This window comes from Phyllostomus discolor, chromosome 1, assembly GCF_004126475.2.
Source record: "Phyllostomus discolor isolate MPI-MPIP mPhyDis1 chromosome 1, mPhyDis1.pri.v3, whole genome shotgun sequence".
Classification (NCBI taxonomy): domain Eukaryota; kingdom Metazoa; phylum Chordata; class Mammalia; order Chiroptera; family Phyllostomidae; genus Phyllostomus; species Phyllostomus discolor.
In genome coordinates, this window is record NC_040903.2 from 157,159,690 (window position 1) to 157,174,685 (window position 14,996).

A 14,996-nucleotide genomic window follows, 5' to 3' on the forward strand; every position below is an offset into this window, starting at 1 on the left:
GGGTTCTTACTGTGGGTCAGATGCTATGCTTACTTCATTTCACTGGATTCTCATGTAATTCCACAAGGTATTCATCATTATCCTATTTTACAGAGGAAGAATATGTCATATATTAAGCTATTTGGGATTATTTCCAGAATATGTCTAAGAGAATTTGAATTTTGTCTCACAGGTTTCTCTTTGTTTCATTTATGACACAACGTGTGTTTCCTTTTGGTAAAGAAGTACTAAATGTCATTCCAAAGAATGACTCACACATGAGGACCCAGATTATCAGACTGACTACTCATGTAGCAAGACTCATGGCTAGCAAAGTAGCTGGCATGTAGGTTGTACCTACAGCTGCTCAAACCTTTGAGTATCATTGATGGACCTGAGTAAAAAGGTACAGAAAAATCTCCAAGGAAGGAAATAAAAAGGAAAGAGGAGAAAAAAGGGGGAGATGTTCTTGCGTGTTTCTGTTGCGTTTGAGGTAAATGCTTTTTTAAGAGGAGGGTTGGTTGCTTTTCATTCTGTTAACGAGTTCTTACTGGTACTACCATTACTCAGGTGCCCGTTGTTTCCTGCATGGTCCTCTCTGTGACTAACAGCTCCCACTAAGGTGACAGACCCGACAGAAACAGAAATGTCTAGTATTGGACTTTGGGCCTCTCTGCTGGTCATTTATGTCATTCCAACTCACAGCTGGCACACAAACAACACTGATGTCAACGCTTCTGTGCACTCCCTGAACAGAGCAGAAAAGAGGCCTTCTGCTATCTCAATACAAAGGCTAACTCTCCCTGCCCTCAGCCCTCCCATCACAGACTTTTCTGCTTTCTTACCAATTCAAACAACCTCGAGTGACTATTTATGTAAGAAGTCTCTCTCCTTGGACCTCATAGCTCACTGCCTCAATTCCTCTAAATAGAGCCATCTGTTAGCCAAGGACTCAACATCAAAACATTCTTTGATGAGTCACAATTACTGACAAGTACAATGTGAGTGCTGCCAGAATGATAAATTTAACACTACTCAAATATTCATCATGGACTAAATAAAGAGCCTTTTAGGTTTCAAAAACAAAATATTTTAAGGTTTAAAAAATTGCTTGGCTTTAAAATAAACTAACTACAGTCCTGTAGTTCCAAAGAAATTGATTGGACTTGAGGTTATTGTTAGCAAAGCTGACATTATGTGTGTGAAAATAATCCTGATTGATTTTAATAATTGAAATGGAAAACTTTGCAAACATAATAGTGAAGTGAGCATAATAAACTGGGAGATTAGACAGAAGAGTTCTGACTTTAGCTGGGACATCAACTGCTTTATCTATCCAGACCAGATGATTACCAAAATTCCTTCCAGGGCTAATACTCCTTCATTTTATGAGTATGTGATTAAGATCCACAGACATATGGCTGCTTTTATTAAAGTCCAAGAGGACTTCACTGATAATAACATTTTCTGTGTTGAGATTCCCGGCATCTCTGAGATTTTTTTCTGCACATTCTTGCTTGTTAAAAGGCTTATAAATACAGTGAATGGGTGGACTTATGCCATATTTCTTTTCTCTGTGAATGGGTTCTAGCTGGCAGGACCCACCACTTAGTACTATGGGAAAGAGCAAGTTACTCAAATTCACACTCACTAAACTTCTTCAGTAAGATGATTATTTCAAAAAATGAGAACCACATAATGAAAACCAAAGTTCTCCTTTGGTCTGCTTTGCAATCAATAAAAAGATAAATTAGAAACATACAAAGGAGCCCCGATAAGACTACCAGCTGACTTCTCAATGGAAACACTCCAAGCCAGAAGGGAATGGCAAGAAATATTCCAAATAATGAAAAAATAAATTAAAAAGAGCTCAGCAATAATGAGCAGTGGGAAAAAGTAATTTAGAATTTGCGTCCATTGTTATGACTCAAGACTGAGTAGCAAAAGCAGACAAACTGAAGTCTGACAGTGTGTTTGAAAAAAAGTAACCTATGTAAAATAGTGGTTTTAAAAGCATTTGTGAGTGCAACTTCTATTACAACCAGAGACTAAATAAGATGACTATTCATTGATTATAGATCAACTTTAAGAAGATTAGTCACAAGGGTCCATTTCAGAAATGTCACCCCACAGTGTGTCAGACTCATGATCAAAAGTTCTCATATATAAATGATAATATTGTGAGTTCATTTTCCCTGTTTATTTCTTTGATAACTAATACTTTTGTGGCTTTTTTGAAATATTTTTTTCTTTTTCAAGCTTGAAAACAATATAGCATTAAATACTGAAAAAATGCTCATAGTGAAAGAACCCTGCCATAAAGTTTTTCAGTTTTGGCATACTAGATTTTGGCCTCTTTTACATAATGTTGCTTCATTCTTATGTGTAACCAGGCACATGTCCAGAAGCCTTTCCTCAGTGGAGGGAAGCTGTTACCTAAAGGTCAAGTCCAGATGATGCTAATTCTCTTTCATGTGTAGGTCTTTTGACCTACATTCTGCTAGTTTTATGTCTTTAAGTGTTGATAACACTGTGCTTTATGACTGGAGTCCATGTACATCATTGCTTTGGGTCTTCTCTAGAAAAGGCAACCTTAGATCACTAAATAAACGAAAACATGATGGTTTATAGCTCATGGTAACTGTAGGTAGAACTCTGCAGAAGGACTAAGTACAATTAGGAAATAAAGAGCAAGCAAAGAAAGAGGGTATGAGGTAAGGTTTGGGTTGAGAGGGAGCCTAGTGCTAAGGGAACTCACCTAGTACAGGAAGGGACAAAGAGTGGCTTGGGGAGCTAGTACTTTTTAAGTTGACAATTAGGGATTCCAGCCATATTTAGTCTGTAATCCTTATAGTGAAGGATGCAAAGAGCAAAACCAGAACATGGAGGTAGGGCTTGGGGAAGTGAGCAGAGGCTTTTCCTGACTTGGGTCTGTATTTACTGTATCCTAGCCCCCAAGTGTGGATGAACCTTGATCCTTCACTTTGACAACCTGTCAAAACCATAAGATGTGTTGTACTAAGATCATATCTGTCTTTTATTGATGATGTACTAGGCACTAATACATCTATTGTGCCTAACTGCACAAAGCAAGCATTATCACTGCATTTTCATTTTATGACTATGGAAGCTAAAAAATAAAGAGGTCAAGTAAATTTGCAGAATTTCACATAGCTAATGTGTCCAGTTTGGATTTGACATTAGATCTCTGTAACACTTAAGACTGATTTTTTCCCCATTATGTCATTCTATCTGTAAGGTAGAATGTAAAATTAAAAAAAAAATTAGTCATTTTTAAGATCCAAAGAAATATGAATGAGGATACTGTTAACATGCTAAGTGTGGCCACCAGGGACTATAAAATTCTACATCAATCCAGGTAATATTTTCCCACAAATGTTAATGAAAGTACCACCTATGTGCAAAGCACTAGGCTTTGAGGAAGAAAAAGATAAAAGTCACAATTTTTGAGACTTCTGGCCAAGATGGAGGCATAGGTAGATATGCTTTGCTTCCTCATACAACCAAAGGGAGGACAACAAATTTAAAAAAATAAAAAACCAGAATTTCCAGAAAATCAAACTGTATGGAAGCCCAACAACCCAGGAAGTCCAACATTCAGACTGGTAGGAGGGGTGAAGCCAGGGTAGAGAGGATGCATGGTAAGGCAATGGTCCTGGCTGGCAAGGCAGCTGCTGGCAGACCTGGTGGTCCCACATTCATGTGCAGATAAGCTGGGAGGAATGACTGGGGAGCAACAAAGTCTGTGCAACCCAGGGTTCCAGTGTAGGAAACTAAAGCCTCAAAACCTTTGGCTGTAAAAACTTGTGGGGGTTGCAGAGACAGGAGAAACTTCCACCCTCACAGGAAAGTTCATTGGAGAGACTCACAGGGTCCTAGAATGTACCCAAACTCTCCCACTCAGGAATCAGCACCAGAATGTCACAGTTTGCTAGTGGGTAGTGGGGGAAGTGACTGAAAGCTGACTGAGAGCTGAGCAAGTAGCACTGCTTCTTCTCTGACTCCTTCCCCACACAGTGCCGCAACTCAGCGATGTGGGTTGTCCCACCCTGGCAAATACATAGGGCTCCACCCCTTACAACATAACAGGCCCACTGAGACAAAGAATTGTGGCCCAAATCAAAGAACACATCAAAACTCCAGAAAAAGAACTAAAGAGACAGCCAACCTTTCAGATGCAAAGTTCAAAACACTGGTAATCAGAATGCTCATAGAAATGATTGAATGCAGATGCAAAATAGAGGCAGAAGTGAAGGCTATGCAAAATGAAATAAAGAAAAATATACAGGGAGGCACTTCAGTCTGAGTCTTGGCTTGTTGCCTTCCTCCCTGAACCACATGAGCTTCAGTACATGCTTCAGTTTCTTCACAAGCTACTGGACTCTGGGCTCCATGCAGTTGCCCAGCTACTGGGTCCAGCCAGAAAACAGTGCGGCCAGTGTCTATGCAGGCACCAGGGCTTTCCCAGATCCCAGTGTGCCACTCCACCAGGGCACGGGGCAGCTGGGAATCCAGGGGCCATCCAGAGCAAGAAGGAGACTATGCAATGCCTGAATGACCACCTGGCCTCCTACCTGGAGAGGGTGAGAAGCCTGGAGGCTAATAATTGGAGACTGGAGATCAAAATCCAGGAACACCTAGAGAAGAAGGGACCCCAGGTCAGAGACTGGGGGTATTATTTCAAGACCAGAGGGACCTGAGGGCTCAGATCTTTGCAATTCTGTGGACAAGGCCCTCATTGTTCTGCAGATTGACAATGCCTGTCTTGCTGCTGATGACTTTAGAGCCTAGTATGAGACAGAGATGGCCATGCGCCAGTCTGTGGAGATGAAATCAATGGGCTCTGAAAGGTCACTGATGACACCAGTATCATTTGGCTGCAGTTGGAGACAGAGATCGAGGTTCTCAAGGAGGAGCTGCTCTTCATGAAGAAGAACCACAAGGAGGAAGTAAGTGGTCTACAAAACCGTATTACCAATTCTGGGTTGACCATGGAGTTGGATGCCCCCAAATCTCAAGATCTCAGCAAAATCATGGCAGACATCTAGGCCCAGTATGACGAGCTGGCTCAGAAGAACCAAGAGGAGCTAGACATGTACTGACCCCATAAGACCGAAGAGAGCACCACTGTGGTCACGTCGCAGACCACTGAGATAGGTGCTGCTGAGATAGCACTCAAGGAGCTGAGACGTATGGTCCAGTCATTGGAGACTGACCTGGACTGAATGAGGAATCTGAAGGTCAGTGTGGAGAATAGCCTGAGGGAGGTGGAGATGCACTATGCCATGCAGATGGAACAACTCAATGGGATCCTGCTGCACCCGGAGTCAGAGCTGTCTCAGACACGGGCACAGGGGCAATGCCAGGCCCAGGGTAGGAGGCCCTGCTGAACATCAAAGTCAAGCTGGAGGCTAAGAATGCCACCTATCGCAGCCTACTAGAAGAAGGGGAGAACTTCAATCTTGTTGACACCCTAGACAAGAGCCACTCCTTACAAATCACCCAAAGGCCATGACACACAGGACTTGTGGACCTCAAAGAGGTGTCTGAGGTCAGCGACACCAAAGTTTTGAGGCATTAAAGGCAGCAAAAGTGGGACATCCCTTGGCAGGGCAGGAGGCCAATAAAAAGTTCAGAGTTTTTATACACACACCCATACCCACTCACCCACACACACACATATGTGCACACACACACACATACATATACAGGGAACCAACAACGAAGGGAAGGGAACCAGGACTCAAATTAATGGTCTGGAACAGAAGCAACAATTAAACATTCAACCAGAACACAACAAAGAAACAAGAATTCAAAAAAATGAGGAGAGGATGGGGTACCTCTAGGACAACTTTAAACATTCCAACATGTGAATCACAGGAGTGCCAGAAGGAGAAGAGGAAGAGCAAGAAATTGAAAACTTATTTGAAAAAATAATAAAGGAGAACTTCCCCATTCTGGCAAAGGAGACAGACTTCCAGGAAGTCCGGCAAGCTCAAAGATTCCCAAAGAAGTTTGACCCCAGAAGGAACACACCAAGATGAATCATAATTACATTCCCTAAGATGAAAGACAAAGAGAGAATCTTAAAAGCAGCAAGAGAATAGGAGTTACCTAGAAGGGAGTTCCCACAAGACTATTAGCTGATTTCTCAAAAGAAACTTTGCAGGCAAGAAGGGGCATGCAAGAAGTATTCCAAGTCATGAAAGGCAAGAACCTACATCCAAGATTGTTCCATCCAGCAAAGCTGTCATTTAGAATGGAAGGGCAGATAAAGTGCTTCCCAGATAAGGTCAAGTTAAAGGAGTTCATGATTACTATGTCCTTATTATATGAAATGTTACAGAGACTTATTTAAGAAAAAGAACAAGATCAAAACTATGAATGATAAAAATGACAACAAACTCACAACTATCAACAGCTGAACCTAAAAAACAAAAACAAAAGCAAATTAAACAAACAACTAGAACAGGAACAGAATGACAGATATGGAGTTGACATGGAGGGTGATCAGTGGGGGGGGGCAGGGAGAGAATGGGAGAAAAGGTACAGGGTTAAGAAGCATAATTGGTAGGTACAAAATAGACAGGGGGAGGTTAAGAATAGTATGGGAAACGGAGAGGCCAAGGAACTTATATGTATGACCCATGGACATGAACTAAGGAGGAGGAGGAATGTTGGAGGAAGGAGGGGTGCAGGGCGGAGGGGGATAGAGGGGAGAAAAAAATGGGACAACGGTAATAGCATAATCAATAAAATATACTGAAAAAAGAGTCACAATTCTTGCCTTCTAAGAGTTTATAATGTAATTGGACAGGCTAAGAAGTTAAGTAACAACAGGGATAATTATTTAATATAACAATAAAAGTTATATGACAAAGAAATATATGATTAATTTCCAAATCAAAAATAATAAAAACTGAGAAAAGGGAGATATTATATGGTCTAGAAAGACTTAGAAAGACTTCTTGGAGGAGGAAGGGTTAAGGCTGATTCCTAGGGATTGATAAAACCTGGGTGGACAACGGAAAATGGGTGTTGCATTTCAAGAGGAGTGATGGGGAACAAAAACACCCAAGTTTCTTGGAACTCAGGGTTTGAGAACACGAGTGGTTGCAAATGCAGCTGATAAGGTAGGTTAGACACCAAATGTTGGAGACTTTGAAGTGTGGGTTAATTGAACTGGATTTAATCCCATGGGCAGTGGGGATCCACAAATGGTTTTGAGCAAAGGGGTCATGTGACCCAAGTGGTATCCTAGGAGGATTTCTCTGGCAGTGAGCTGCAGAAAGATTTCAGATGGGCAGAGGAGGCAGGAAGATCAAATAGGGGTTGACTACAGGAGCAGCTCTGATACCTAATGGAAGGAGAAAGAAGATATTTCAGTTTTGTTCTGATATAACAGATTTGGGAAGAATTGGAGTTGGTTCTGATTGGAACTGGTTTAATTAAGTACATATTTGGGGTAAATAAAGCACAAACAACTTTTAATAGGTTTACAATTCAATTAATACTTATTTAAATTACAGTTTTATATATTTTACAGATTATATGGTATTTTCAAAAATATTCATTCATTTAGCCTCATAACTCTTTATGAGCTGGATTAATTTGGCATTATTGCCATTTTTCAGATGTTGAAACTGAGTTTTGAAGACCTATAGCAACTAACATAATATGACTACACTGTTAGTACATTTTTGGGCTGAGACCTGCATATAATCGGGTTCTGATTCCATATTTCGTGCATCTGTTATTTGCTGTATTCATCTCAAAGAAGCTTTTTTCCATTTTGAAGGTCTATTGTTTAAAAAAATTTTTAAATGGAAAATTTCAAAAATACCCCAAAACAGAGAGAATAGCATAATGATTCCCACATATCTATCACCCAACTTCATCAATGACAAACTCACAACCAATCTTGTCTTATCTGAACTCCGCCTACCCCCAATTGTTTGAAGCAAATCCTCCACATCATTTCATGATTCCTTTTAAGGCCAAGGTGATATATATAAATATAAAAATGTAAATATGCATTTTACATACGTATTTTTAATCTTCACCCGAGGACATTTTGTCAGTGCTTTAGAGGGAAACATTGATGTGTGAGAGCAACACCCATCGGCTGCCTCCCACACGCCTGCACTGGGGGTGGAACCCGCAATCCAGGTACGTGCCCTGATGGGGAATCAAACCTGCAGCCTTTCGGTTACGGGACAACACTCCAACCAACTGAGCCACAAGGGCTAGGGCAGCCAAGATACTTTTTAAAGGAACTAAAAATTAGTTGTATTCCTTAAAATGGAATCTTTTCTATCTTAATCTTTAATGGAGGAAAGGAGGAGGACGTGTGCTGCCTTGCGGATGACTTCCTTTCTCACCAAGATGTGAGGATGAGAAGAGCAAAAACAACTGATCTGACCCCCTTCCTCAGAATTTCCTGGGAATTGCTTTTTAAAAAGCTACCTCAGGTACATGGAAAATGAAATATATTTCTTTTGTTCTCCTGACTCCTATTCTGTGTGTTTCCTTTTTCCAAGCTGGAGTGATGACAGTCCATTTATTGCACATGAGGTGCTTGGGGCCTTCCTGCATGTGGTTTTAATAGAATGCCTTATATCTATCTATGTTTTTCTACTGTGTATGAATGTGTATGGAATATGCAGGGTGATTTTACTGCCTAAAGGAAATTGGTTTTCTCTCTGTACTCGGAAGAAAAAAATGTGTTCGTGTGCTTAACAAGCTTTTCCTAAATTGCAAAAAGACTTCCTTTGCTAAGGACAGTATCATTTCACAATCATTTATTCTTATACTGCTTAAGAAAAAAAATTCTATCAAGAATTTTAAAGTTAATAACTGAAAGACACTGAAAAATCTTTGCTTTCACCAAAATCCTATAAACTGTCCTTTTATCCTGATTTTGTGCCTAAAGTAACATATCTTTATGTTTCTCAGGATAAGATAAGACTGTGGGTAAATTAGGAATGATTATATCTAGAGACCTTAGTTCAGATTTAGGAGGAAGTATATAGTTTGTTAAAGACACCCCCAAGAGAGGTTTAAATTGCTTGATTCTTTAACTATTCAGAATTTTATAGCCATGTAATTTCATTCCTCATTTGACTTTTCATTCAAAAATTATTTACTCAACACCTACTATGTCCAGGTTCTATGGGAGTTTCTGAGGATATAAAGGATGAACAAGACAGATATGGTCATCTCCACCCCTGCCCACTCATGGAATTTCTCCATGTAAATTAGTAGAATTTCTACATATAAATGATGCAATCTTTTGATTCCTGAAAATTATCATATATACTCAAAACCACTAAAAAGTCTTCTTAAAAAGGACTCATTTTAAATGTCTTAGCCAGTAAAGGACTGTAATTGGGCCCTGAGAGGACTGTATGTTGCCTACAACCAAATCTATAAGACTTTTTATTTTTTTTATTTTTATTTATTTTATTTTATTTTTTTTAAAGATTTTATTTATTTATTTTTAGAGAGGGAAGGGAGGGAGACAGAGAGAGAGAGAGAGAGAGAGAGAGAGATATCAATGTGCGGTTGCTGGGGGTCCTGGCCTGCAACCCAGGAATGTACCCTGGCTGGGAATCGAACCTGGGACACTTTGGTTCCCAGCCCGCGCTCAGTCCACTGAGCTACGCCAGCCAGGGCTCAAATCTGTAAGACTTTTTAGACAGAACATAGGCCATCAATAAGCCTGTGACTGTGGGAATAGCAAGGGCCTATACTAGTTAACTGGATGGTTTGCTGGTTAAGAAAAGATGAATGACACTATCTCTCTCTCCTAAGATTCTCTGGAGGTAAGAACTGTAATGGTATAAATATGCTTTCATTGGAACTATGTAATTTTATTTCTTCTGCTTTTTAATCGAAGCAACTGCCTCCCTCAGCCTGCCTTTCATTATAAAATCTGCCAATTGGCTTTAATTATTGTCAGGTTTCCTGGCTCTCTCCCATAATGAGGGGCTTTTCTTCAGTAGGGACCTGCAGGAACTTTCTGTCCTGTGGCAAATTTCTGTCCTGACAATGTATTAGCAATTGGAACATGCCCTTTAGCAAACATGCCCATTAGTGAGGTACCTGGATCACACACAGATGAAGTCAAAGCAGGTTGCTGCATACACGGAAAGGCACAAGAGCATCCTGGCTGAGGCACAAACCACACTTGACAGAATACAGACCACAAAAGGGAGGGTACAAGAAAAAGGGGAAATTGACTCCATGCTTAATTTCCTACAATCACTGTTGTAAGTAATTGATGAACTAGATAAAGAGAGTTCTAAAATTAACACTGGGACTAGGTGGAGATTTCTTTTTAAAATAAATCTCTATTCCCAGAGACCACGCAGGTTGCTGGCCGATGCTGGGGCCTATCTGCCACTCTTGCTAACTGCTTCACACGTGCATCCTTTGTCTTTGCAGCGCTCCTCCTCCAGCATTGGACTGGAGACTGAACGCAGCTTAGGAGTCGAGAAAGTACTGCATCAGATGTTTGTTTTCAGCTTACGCCTTCTCCTGCTTCAACATGTGTGGTATCTAGAGAAACTCACTCTTCTTGGATGCAGCATCACCCCGTCTGTTTCTGAAGCTCTTTTCCAGGAGCATTTCTTCAGTAAATGAGGTGTCTTTCCCCCCCCCAAAGATTTTAACTGCACTGAGTTTGCTTTGGTACTATAGTAATGCAGTAGCAAAATGAGAATGTAGAAGGTGTAAATCCCATTGGTGAGTAAGCTGCTGACAGGGTGGGAAGATGAAATTTGGGCCCTTCAGAAATTCAAATTCTTTTGTGTTACTAGGATATAGTATACTTCAACAATCAACCTAGACATAGCAGGAATAACTTACTGAACTGACCCAATGTTTGCTCAGTATTATAGAGAAGTTTGGGTCATGGGAAGTTAAAAAAAGAACATTTTTCTGTATATAGCATATGTGGAGACATAAGGCAAAATAAAACATTTTAAATGCATATTTTTCAAAGTGAAGGAAAGATTGTTTTAAAGTGTTTGTTTACTGTTTATAAAAGTAATACATAAAAATCACCCCTAAAAACATCACCCATTATCCCATCCCTCAGAGAGTAGATCTTTGCTACTATTTTGTCTCTTGTCTAAGAATATGTCTATGCAACAGAGTTGAAATGATATATGTACAATTTTACATCCTGTTTTTAAAGCTTCACATTTAAATATAAGACATTTTAGTGGAAAATATTTTAATGGTACTTCATCTCCAAAGAAAGAAATGACAGACATTGAACATGCCTCAGATGGAGAACTCACACCTTGTTAGTAAGATAGTTCACCAGTCACAGAGGACGACTCAGCCCCATCTCTTTCATTCCCTCCAGCAGCTCCACATCACAGAATATCATGTTGGATATAGTTTAAGACTTCAAGTACATCAACGCTTTGAAAAGCATAATTAAATTATGCTTCTTTGGGTTGAATGAAATGTTTGCTTGGCATTTTTTTTCTTTATTTTCTTCAGTTTTGATTAAATACAGGGGAGGGCAGAAGTAGATTTACAGTTGTTCTATGGAAAATAATGCAATAATTAATAAATAATACAAGGATATACTGTTTTGTGTGCTCACAACTGTAAACTTACTTTTGCCCACCCCTGTATAACCGTAACCATAGACTGATGAATGGTAAGAGTTGGCACGAAGTTAGCACTTAGTGATCTGAACTCTCGCCTGATGAATAAATATTTCTGTATCTGCTAGACCTGGGGTTCCTTGAGGTAAACTATAAAAAGGTACCTCTTCCTCTGGGTGGCTGATGCCAGGATGCATGACGTAGCTACTGTATTATGGGCTAGATTTCACCCATAATTGTTCGCTTAGCCAGGCGCCCTTGTGCACTAACCAACCTACACAACTGCACAGTCTTTATCTCAGGGAACGGATTTCCAGTCTCCCCATGAGCGACAGAGAGCTCACCACCTCACACAAATAGTCCACTCTGCCTGTGAACAGCTTTGACTGTGGCATGGTCTTCTTCACAACAAGAAGAAATGCTCTCCTGTAATTTCTACCCACTGATCCTAGTTCTGCTTCTGAAGGAACTGAGATAAGCTCTGTCCCAGCTTCCACACAATTGTCCTTCAGACACTTGATGCTGTACTGCACCATGTCTTCCAAGTCTCCCCTTCTATGGGGTGAATACCTAATTCTTTAAAAAATTATTTTTCACCTACAGTTTACATTCAATATTACTTTGTATTAGTTTCAGGTGTATAGCACAGTGACTAGATAATCATATACTTGAAAAAAGTGCTAGTACCCTGATATGACAGTACCCACCTGGGACCATAGGTAGTTATTACAATATTATTGACTATATTCCCTATGCTGTAATTTACATCACTATTTTATAACTACCAATTTGTACTTCTTAATCCATTTCACCTCTTTTTTTTTGCCTCCGACCCCCCTCCCCTCGGTGACCATCAGTCAGTTCTCTGTATCTATGAGTCTATTTGAATATTATTCATTTATTTTATTCATTAGATTCCACATATAAGTGAAATCACATAATTTGTCTTTCTCTATTTCACTGAACGCAATACCCCGTAGGTCCATCCATGCTGTTGCAAATACTAAGATTTCATTCTTTTTTATGGCTGAGTAAAATTCCATTATATATATGTACCACATCTTCTTTATCCCTTGTCTACTGATGGGCACTTGGGTTGCGTCCATATCTTGGCTGTTATAAATAATGCTGCAATGGACAGAGGGGTGCTTATATTCTTTCAAATTAATGTTTTGGGTTTCTCTGGATATATACCCAGAAGTAGAATCACAGGGTCAAAAGGCAGTTCCATTTTTAATTTTTTGAGGACTCTGCACACTGTTTTCCACAGTGGCTGCACCAGCCTGCCTTCTCCCAGTTGTGCATGAGGGATCCTTTTTCTTCACATACTCATCAAACACTTGTTTGTGGATTTACTGATGATATCCTGAATACCTAATTCTTATAACTGAATTTTCACATGACATTTCTAGATCTTGTTCAATATCCTATGTTATTCTCTGGTTTGCTAGTGTTCTGTAACTCAGAAGATCATATTGAACAGGATTCTCTAAATATACAACTTTATAATACAGTAAAGACATTAAATCTTGATCTGAATGTTCTATTTCCCTTAATACAACCACCTAAACCTATCCATGGTTTTAGAAAAACTTACATTGTTGGCCTTATTCAATTTGTGCATATCTAGATCCCATTTCAAGGCATTCCTTTACTAACCTAGATTTCCCCAATCTTCTACTTATCAAATTAATTGTTGGGACTAAAGGTGAGACTTACTATGCCTAGTACATTTCTTTTTGTTGGTTTTGGTCCACTGTGTCATGTGTTAGAATCCTGTTAAACATAGCAAATTAACTTTTTTTTGGAGATCATCCACAGTTAAGCCTGAGAAAAGTCACAGCTGTAGTGAATTTGGCTTAGAACAAGGCATTTCACCATGACAGAGAATCACCACTTGGGTGAGTTTGATTTACAACCACTTGAAAAACCATTTCTGAAGGGTGTTGCTTAATAGATGGGCTCAATCCAGAGGGGGCATCTATGTCCTGATCTTGTTTTTCTCCGTAGTCCTTTCACCTAGATAACAGAAGTCACCAGCCCACTCTGCAATGCTCTGTGGGCATAAGTCCCCGTATATCTAGAACACAACTAGGCACGTAATCTTTGATAATTTGTGTTAAGTCTCTAACTTCAACTGTGGAGGAAACTGGGGCCAACAACAATCATTAGTACAATGAAAATGAGACACTCCTCCAAATTACTGTTGCTCTCTCTAATGGGTACTTATCCTTCCAGCTTCAGAGCCCTTTTCTGAGCCTTACTCTATGACCTAGGCCTTTTCTTTTTCTGGTCTAAACCCTCCTCCTCCCTCTGGCATTTGTTCATTTATCTGTTCATTATTCATCATAGTTCATTATTCACTCATCAGGTATTTATTGAGCACCCACAATGCACCTTTATACAGTGCTAGACACTGGATACAATGGTGAACAAGATAAATCTGTGGTCTACTGGGAGGGGAGAGACAAACAGGCACTCCCAGTGCAGTATGGTGAGTGGAGCAGTCTGGGTTATGGTACAGTGCTATGAAAGCATGTAAGAGGGCCCCCTGGCCAGAGGGAGAGGTAAGGAGGAAACCCTTCCCATAGGAAATAGAATTTAAGAGAATTCCTTAAGAATAAGTGGGAGTTGGCCAAATGACAAGTGTCATCAAAAGCTTTCTAGGAAGAGAAGAGTATGAGCAAGGGTTTGGGAACACAAAAAATCTCTGACTGCCAACTTCTTTTGGTATCTTTCTCTTTCCAGTCTCTTGTCCAGTTGTCTAGAAATCACATGATGTGGCCATTCATTTAATTTTCTAGCTTTGTATTTTCTGGCCAAGTTTCTATAAGTAAAGACTTACTTTTTGTGCCTTAGAATGGCCCCACTCTCACCTTTCCCTTTTCTTTCACTGAAAGCATTGGTGTCAGTAAACTCCTACTACATTCCAGCTTCTTCTTTTCAAGAGGAAGGGCCATACCTTCTACATCTTGATAGTTTAGGTCCCTGGCAAGTGCCTGGCATGCACTAGGTATTCAACACATGTTTGAAATATTGAAAAGAAAACTTAACTATTTACAAATTCTAACAAGCATAAAGAAGATTCTGTAAGATACAACCAGATCCATGTAGCCCTCTGACTTAGAAATGATAAGCAGCCAACTTTGTAGCCAACACATATCCATCAAAGGGCTACTTTTTGTCAAAATCAATCAAAATCAATCTCAACAATTTTTTTGAGAAATTGTTATAAGCACATCTCTTTCATTGCTCAAAGCAAGTTTACTAAACAGGACCGAGGCTCTCGTGCCTTCTGACAACCATCTCTAAGAGTTGCTGAACAATCTACCAAGGTGCCGGCTGCCTCAAAGGTGAGGACCCCAGGCTACC

General features: G+C 39.9%; 1 protein-coding gene and 1 pseudogene across 1 annotated transcript in view; one reads left to right on the forward strand and one right to left on the reverse strand.

Annotated features, from left to right (window-relative positions):
- The window catches only part of FRMD5 (FERM domain containing 5), a 285,688-nt gene that overhangs the window by 72,102 nt on the left and 198,590 nt on the right, over positions 1–14,996 (reverse strand).
- LOC118502029 lies at positions 4,339–5,634 on the forward strand (annotated as a pseudogene).